The following is a 9,213-nucleotide window of genomic DNA, read 5'->3' on the forward strand; positions in this document are numbered from 1 at the left end:
CCGGTTGGACTGTCGGTCCGGTTTCATCTATCAGGTCCGATTCGACCAGTTTTTGGGTCTTGGTTTTGATTTTTGGCTGTTGGGCACAATGTACAATCTCATATATAACTTTAAAGTTCAATTTCCCATTAGGCCAATTGTCTGACTTGAAAATTAATTTCCGAACGAGAGGATATCGTTAACTCTTTAATTGAGCTATGAATTCCACTGTTGCTAGTAAAACCTTGCCATACACATGTCATGTACCCAACATACCGACTATTAGCTCGATTATCTTTAGAGCATAAGCCTCCACTTATATCAAAGCACATGAGTTACATACGCATGTTCAGTGGCTAACTCAGGATTTAGGTAAATCACACCATGAGTGTCACAAGTGAAGTAATTCACAAACGGATTCAGAATTAATTCTTCTTGGGTTCAGTCCAATGTATCATTCTTTCAATGAATAGATATATGTCTCTACCCATGGAGTCATCTGCTTCGATAGTCAAGACTAGCCATCTCCTTAATTGGAATTATAGACGACATAATAATCCTTCTTAATATTTGAATAAAATGCTCACATGGACTCTTTTACGAGATTACGGACTCGTTTAGATTATCTACTTAAGTAAGTTGTCTTTCTTGCAATGTAAATGTTCTAATAGTTCCACTTATTATTAGTTTGAACTTAGACAATCAATGAGCTAATATTTATTTATAAAAATTTCGCTATTCATTCAAAAAATGAAAGACTAAAATACAAAAGACATAACAGTGAAATGTGAAATTAACTTTATTTATTTATTTATTCATTGTTCAAATAAATAGAAAACAATTACATGTTTACTACAATATGGGCACATTTCCCAACAATCTCCCATTGCCCTAGTGAAGTAAACGTGTCAAGTTTGGGATTCTCATATCCTCAGCGTGTTGTAAAAATTCTTAGTTACAAGAGTCTTAGTAAACGGATCCGCAAGGTTATTTGTAGGAGCTACTTTCACCACATATACAATTCTTTCGGCTATTGCCTCTTGTATCAAGTGATACTTATGATCAATGTGTTTCGTCCTTTTATGACTTATCATTTCTTTAGAATTAGTTGTTGCAGCACTGTTATCACAATACAATGTTGTAGCTTTTTCCCATACCAAGAATGGTTTCAAGACCGGTTAAGAACTTTCGAAACCATATTGCTTCTTTCGTTGCCTCAAAGGTAGCCACATACTCGGCCTCCATAGTAGAGTTAGCAGTGCAAGTTTATTTTACACTTCTCTAAACTATGGCTCCACGACCTATGACAAACACATTTCTTGATGTCGATTTCCTCGAATCTTTACAGGTTTAGAAGTCTGAGTTTGTGTATCCAATAGGAGTAAGGTTTTCCCCAGAATACACAAGCATATAATCCCTAGTTCTTTTAAGATACCTTAATATATGCTTTACAGTTACCTAATGCTTGAGAACAAGATTCGCCTGATATTGACTAACCATTCCTACTACAAAATAGATATCTGGACGTGTTCAAAGCATCATATACATAAGGCTTCCAACTGTGAAGCATATGGAACCTTACTCATATGCTCTCTTTCTTCCGCTATCTTAGGACAATTATCTAAAGAAAGATAAAAACCTAATGCAGTCGGCTGAGCGCCTGGCTTCGCATCAATCATTGAAATATGTTCTAGTACCTTATTGATGTATGAAGCTTATGATAGAGCTATCGTTTTATTCTTTCGATCCCTAAGGATTCGAATTCCAAGGATATAACTAGCTTCACCCAAGTCCTTCATGTTAAACTGTTGAGCTAACCATAGTTTAACCGATGGTAATTCTCCTACATCATTTCCGATAATTAGAATATCATTGACATACAAAAAATGAAGATTACCTTTTTGTTCCTTATACACTTATAAACACAATGTTCATCAGCATTTTGATCAAACATAAAAGTCTTGATCGTTTGATCATATATTTTATTCCATAAGTGGGATACCTGCTTAAGCCCGTTAATGGATCTTAGCAGTTTGCAAAATTTCTGCTCATTTCCTTTGACTCAAGAATGTTGTCTTGACATCAATTTGCCAGATCTCGTAATCGAGAGTAGTGACAATGGATAAAAGTATGCAGATAAACTTGAGCATGGCTATTAGAGAGAAGGTTTCATCGTAATCAATGCCTTCTTTTTGTGTGTAGCCTTTCCCTACAAGTCTAGCTTTATGTGTTTCTGCTTTCCCTTTTGCATTTCTCTTCTTCTTGTAGATCCACTTATGCCCTATGGGTTTGATCCCAATCGACAAGTCTACAAGTTCCCACACCGTATTGGATTTCATAGAATCCATCTCGGCATCCATGGCCTATTTCTAGAGCTTAGAATCAACATCCTCCATAGCCTCCTCGTAAGTGAATGTATCATCTTCATCATGATTGGCTTCCATATTATAAATACTACCATCATAGATGAAGAAGTCCGGTTTCTTATAAACTCTCCCACTACAACGGATTCCCTTATGCTGTTGATTGTTAACAGGTCTTTATACAACTTTATCAAGAATTGGACTTGGTGATTGTTCTTCAACTCCCAAAAGTTCCTCCAGTATCACTTTACTTTGAGGCTTAAATTTATCCATGTAGCTTTCCTCAAGGAAAGTAGCATAGGTAGAAATTTTAATCATATTATCTTTCGAATTGTAGAATAATCCACCATTTGTTCCTTTCAGATATCCTACAAACATGCATAATTTTGTCCGTGCATCCAACTTCTTTGCATCCTTATCCAAAATGTGTGTTGGACAACCTCATATTCTAAAGTGATTTAGAGTGGGTCTGTTGCTATGCCACAGTTTATAAGTTGTCTTACAATGAGACTTGGTTGGCACATTATTCAGAATATAGCAAGCCATTTGTATCGCATATCCCTAAAAGGAAGTAGGGAGTTGTGAATAACTTAACATTGAACCAACCATGTCAAGCAAGGTTTTATTCCTTCTCTGAGCCACGCCATTCTACTGTGGAGTGCCTAGTGTAGTCAACTGGGATAAAATCACATTCTCTATGTGGTGTCCTAAGAAATCGTTGGACAAGTATTCCACACTTCGGTCAGATCAAAAATTCTTTATGGATAAACCTAATTATTTTTCCACTTCCGCATGAAACTCTGGAAATTTATCAAAGGTTTCGCTTTTGTGGTGCATTAGGTAAACATATCCATATCGAGAATAATCATCTATGGAAGTCATATAATAACTGTATCCTCCTCAGTCACTGATGCTCATGGGACCACAAACATCAGCGTGCACATCTTCTAAAGGTTGGTTGTCCCTTGTACCTTTCGCATTAAAAGACCTCTTAGTTTTTTTACCTTCTAAGCGAGATTCACATTGCAGAAGACGAACTTCCTTAAGCATATTTAATGGATTATCTTTCACGAGTCTAGTGATCCTTTCTTAGTTAATATGACCAAGTCTTAAGTGCCATAGGTAACCCTCATTAAAGTGAGAAGTTTTAAGCTTTTTATTCACAATTTCAATTTGAAGTATGAAGTAGTTATTTGGTTTGATAAAATAGAGATTGTTTTCCATCCATCCATTATAGATTAAAGAACGATTTTTGTGAATAGCAATCCCTTTATTGAATGTCACAATATAACCGTCATAAAATAAACATGCAATAGAGATTAAATTCCTCTTAAAATGAGGGATATAAAATACGTTCTTTAAAACAATCTTCCTAAAATTATTAAAATTTAAAATAACTTCTCCCACTACTTTGATTGCAACATAGCTCCTATCTCCGGTCGGCAACGAGAGGCTCCTATTACGTAGACTTCTTGTTTTGCTGAACCCCTGTGAAAAACACACACATGGTTATGGCTCCAGAATCAACAACCCAATTGTCAATTGATTCTTCCACTAAGAGCGCTTCAACCACAAAGAGTTCCGTACCTTTGCCCTTTTCGGCTAGGTAATCTAAATACTCCTTCTAGTTTGATCTGAAATGCCCTTTCATATTGTAGAAGAAACATTTGATATTTTTAGGATCTTTTGACTTCTTAGCCTTCTTCCTATCTACACGAGGTGGAACCGAACAATTAGTCAGTTTCTTCTTTCCTATAGCTTTCTGCTCCCCCTTAGAGGACGAGGGGCTCATAACTAAGTTTGCCTCAGGTTTCTCCTAAACTGGCTTACCACCATTCAACATTAACTTATAGGACTGTAATTTCTTTATAAGCTGAGTCAAGGTAAGAGCCTTGTTCCCTAAGTTCAAAGTGACCCTAAATTCCACAAACTCCTTGGTTAAGGATTTGAATACTATTTCAATCTAAGTGTTCACGTCTAGTTCAGCCCCATCGTCATCTACTTCCACAAAGAATTCCATAAGCTTAAGCATATGTTCTTTGATTGGAGTGTTAGGTTTCTGCTCGAAGTTCATCAAATTTGTAATAGCGGATTGTTGATCCAATTGACTTGGCCTCTGAGCAAATCCTCCAAATTTGTCATGATCCCTTTGGCAGTATGGAGATTCTCTTGTTTCTTTTGCAACACGCTACTCATTCTTACCAACATATAACATCAAGCAATCGAGTCAGAATCTCATCGATTTCTCGCTTAGGGCTAAGCTTCAAGAGGGCACGTTTCATCAAGAACTAATTTGTGTTTCTCACAGTTGAGAAGTATTAAAAAGTTTTGTTTCCACTCTCGAAAGTTATCCCCTTTTAATTTATTCTTAGTAAGAATGCTAATAAGAGAAGTATGAGACATATTTGAATTGAAAAAAAAAAGATTCACTAATTACTATCTTTGTATTAAGCAAATATTTTCACTTCAGCAACATATCAAGAATGCAGTATGATGCATGCGTCTTGTATTAAAACCTTGAAAAAACATTTTTCCTTTGTTACAATCATTCTCACACCCATCAATCATGTCGTCTTGGGGTCCCATGATTAAGTAGTAAGAACATGTATTACATCTAATTAGTTCGTGAATCTTAATTTTCTAGACTGCACATGAACCAATGACTGTTTAACATTTGGCCATCATCTCTGGCTTAAATATCATTTATTGGGAAACTATTTAATAAGAGACGATCTTGAGTGTGTAAGCATTGACTCAACACCCATCATGAACATGCTTTCATTTGTGAGTCATCTTGGGACAATATCTTTGAGAGTCATGCATAAGTAGTTGTCCTTAAAAGGAAATCCCATCTAGTGAACCCACATGATAAAGGTTACCTTGGGATGCAGCCAGGGTAGGAATCGACTCAAAACTTTATCACGCTATCACTTAGGGACCATCAATGGAGGTTGTAGGTCTTGCTCAAGGGTCTTCTCCCAATCAATATTTTTTAAAAAACATGCAAGGTTATTTTTATCCTAGATTTGCAGAATAATCATACAATAGTCCTAGTGACATTCTTACCTAATCTATGACATGCTTCCAATGTATGCATGGCATGCTATGACAATTTTATAATATTCACATTCATTCATACACAAGAATCAATCAATCATAAGAACAAACAATTTTGATTATCCATGGTTTTTGTTTTGAAGTATAAACCTGAAAGGAATATGAACTGTGCACCAGGTAGGTTCTAAAAAAAGGAGGTGAGTCAAATTTTACCGCTTAAAAACCAAGCCTTTCCTAGCGAGAGCCAATCCTAGACATGCACCTTCTCATTGCCACACTTCTCACAGTAATTGAAGAACCTAAAGAAGTGAATAGAACAAGTCAACACATGTATTTTCTCATTACCACACTTCTTATTTATTAATCTATCAACTATGGATTATCTCATACATTTATCACAATTATAATATTACATAATATAAATATTATAAATAATTATAAAACAGATATATAAGGAGATAGATAATTAAAATAAAATTGTTAGCCAAGGTTTCCGTGGTTCTATTTCTAGAAAATAAATGAAAAAATAAAATTAAATAGTTTTTTGCCACAAGGCATTTCCTTGGGTCTTCAACCGTCGTCACTCTATCTTCTCCTCGTCATGGACTTCTTTTGGAAAATTTTCATTTATGTCCTATGTTCATTTCCAACTCATAAGAAATCTATGAATTAAAAAAATAGTCCTACGTGGAGATGATAGTCCACGATCTATTTCCTAAATACCACAACCTTGGCAAAAAAAATACTAATTATATAACAAATATATAATATTGCATCCATTCCCATATATAACTCAAAACATGCATAAGATCTAAAAAATGCCTCTTTCTATGTAATCAAATCATTCAAGAAGAAGCAAAATTTATTTTGATTATTTGTTTATACTTATAGATAGAGCACAACCTGACTCAAGATAACAATTGTTGAAAAATTGGTTTTGGAAAAAGTAGCGAAAAATAAATTTAGGGAAAAATAAAAATTTTAATTTTTTTCCAAAACTAGAACTTGGTTGTGATATCTGAAGTTATAAACATTTAATCAAAATTGTACCTTTTCTATTCGTCTAGGATGAGCGCTTCGACCGAATAGTCTTCTCTGCTATCCTCAAGCTCACGTCTGTTGAATGTGGGTTCGTTTCGAATAAAAAAAATTTTCACAAAAATTACCAATTGGGTAATTTCGCAATTTCTCTAAACTTTTCAGCCAAGTTGTAAATAAGAAAAATAACTCTTGAAATTTTCTAAAATAATTTTTTCAGAGAATTTTCTCTTTACAACTTTTCTCTTGAATTCAAGTGTGTCAAATAATGACCCAAGGCTCTATTTATATAGGGAGAGTTTAGAGAGTTCAACTATAATTGAACTTAATCACTTTATTATTAAATTGATATAATACTTATCAAGAAAAATATTATATTAAATTTAATATTAAATCTTATTAAATTAATAGAATATTTATCTACAAGATAAAATAATATTAAATTAAATATTAAGTTTATTAAAATAATATTATTTTTGGAATAGTTAATCTGAAATCGAATTCTCTGGTAGATTCCTGGTAGGAGTGTAATTCTTCTATTGCTTAGCCACCGAAGACCTACTGCCGCTGATAGTACTAGAAAGAACATATGTTTTCTCCCTACTTATTGGTTAATTTGTTTCCATTTAGTTATCTTTAGCACATTTTTAGCATTTTCAGTTTAGTAAATTGAATTTTATAACTCAGTGGATCTTAGCCTATTTATCCTTAATTTTGTCATGTTTTGGTACTGATGTCGCTGCTTGAGTAGTTCCAAATTGTGCCCAGAATTGTCGCCACATGTGACAACTGTTCGGATAAGAACAAAAATGTGTGAGCTGTCTTCTGGTACAACTAACTTGTACGTACAGAGGCAACATGATTATGATGAAATGACATCTGTGCTATTTGGATAAATATTAATATTCATGTGAAGAAAAAAATGAGGAGGAGGCTTTTTGAGGGGTATTATCTTTTTCAACCTATCTTTTGAAGCTTTTCGGTTATGGTGGCTTAAGCCTCCTACAGGTGAACCGACATGAAAGGGATGCAGATTAGCTCTTGACGAGGAACCTTGAGTGCGACACAAAAGGGAGTTGAGAGATCAAGTCGAGATTTTCGAGGAATAGTATTCTCCACTTGTTTCTTTATTATTTCTTTTCTAAATGCTGGTGATTACTCTCTATTTCATGTTTGTACGAAAGTATACATGATTTCTGGGTGAAATGTTATTTTATTCAATCTTGCTTTTATTATTTAATCTTTGGGTTTGAATGTTTTTAGCATGTAAGTGTTATCGTGGTCACTGACACTGAAAAGTGCAGCGACAGTTCAAGCTAACAAACATGACAACGGAAGTTTCTTGAGGATTAGAGGAATTTAATCCAGTTGTTCTTAATAGTGTTCTATTGCCACCATCGGAAGGTGTGACTAATGTGCATGTTTAAGTCTTAGATTAAATATAGAAGTTAAGCTTGGTAAGATATTCATTGCAATTTAATACAGTGGCAATCACCTATGCTTTTATACCTTATGAGCACTTAGTATTCTGTTGAATATTCATGTTGGAGATCCCAGTTTATCATTATCATATTTTATGTTATTGTTTTCAAGTTATTGCTTCAACAACTACTCTCACAATCTATCTCGTTTCTCTCTATTTATTGCATTGACATTGATAGACAAAAGACAACCATTCTCGTGGATCGATATTTGACAGACTCATATCTGTCTACTATACTTGTATCGGTAGTGTACACTTGCACATTATTACTGTGATGTTAAATAGCCGATCAAGTTTTGGCACTGTTGCTGGGGATGGCGTTTGTTTGATGTTATTTTTTTTATTTCATAATATTTAGTTGTTACTAATTTGTTTTCTTTTTTTTCGCTATTTTCACATTTTATTTTAGGTGTTGTATGACCCGAAGCAATTCAGAGTTTATTGCCAATTTTGATTCAAAAATTAAAAGAACCGCTCGGAGGAGACTTTGAGAACAAAGGAATATGACACTACCAAGAAACTATGAAGTCATACCCCTGATGCAGCACCAAAATGCTAATGACCCACCATTGCCGCAAGATGCTCAAATACAAAACAGGACTACATGAGATTTTGTAGTACCTGTCTTGTATGACTTACAACCGAGAGTTGTTAGGCTAGCAATCCAAGCTAGAAATTGTGATCTCAAGCCAGTAATGTTTCAAATGCTAAATTCTAATGGGCAATATGCTGGACTGCCACATGAAGATGCACGAGAACATCTTAAATCATTTTTATTGATTTGTGCTTCCTTTAGTCAACAAGGTGTTCCTGATGACGTTTTGAAGATGCAATTATTTCCTTATTTCTTGCAAGGAAGAGCTTGTACTTGGTTCCTTGGGCTACCTACCGGATCAATTACTTCTTGGAATACACTAGCAACACAGTTTGGTTTGCGGTTTAACCCGCCGACAATGAATGCTTGTCTCTGAAATGATATTATAGCTTCATCAGCTGGATGATAAGAATCTTCACACCACATGGGAACGTTATAAATCTTTGCTTCGACATTGTCACATATACGACATTCAACAGGAAACACAAATTGAGATTTTCTATAATGGGCTGAATTCACACACGAGGAATCTTGTCGACACATCAGCCAATGGTCCTTTGCTGGATTGTACTTATAATGATGGCATTGAAATTCTTGAGAGAATTGCTCAGAATGATTATCAATATCCTATCTTTAGAGCTGCATAAGCAAAAGCTACTCCAGGAGTTATTGAATTGGACGCAATATCTGCACTTAGT

This window comes from Gossypium hirsutum, chromosome D12 (assembly GCF_007990345.1).
Source record: "Gossypium hirsutum isolate 1008001.06 chromosome D12, Gossypium_hirsutum_v2.1, whole genome shotgun sequence".
Lineage (NCBI taxonomy): Eukaryota > Viridiplantae > Streptophyta > Magnoliopsida > Malvales > Malvaceae > Gossypium > Gossypium hirsutum.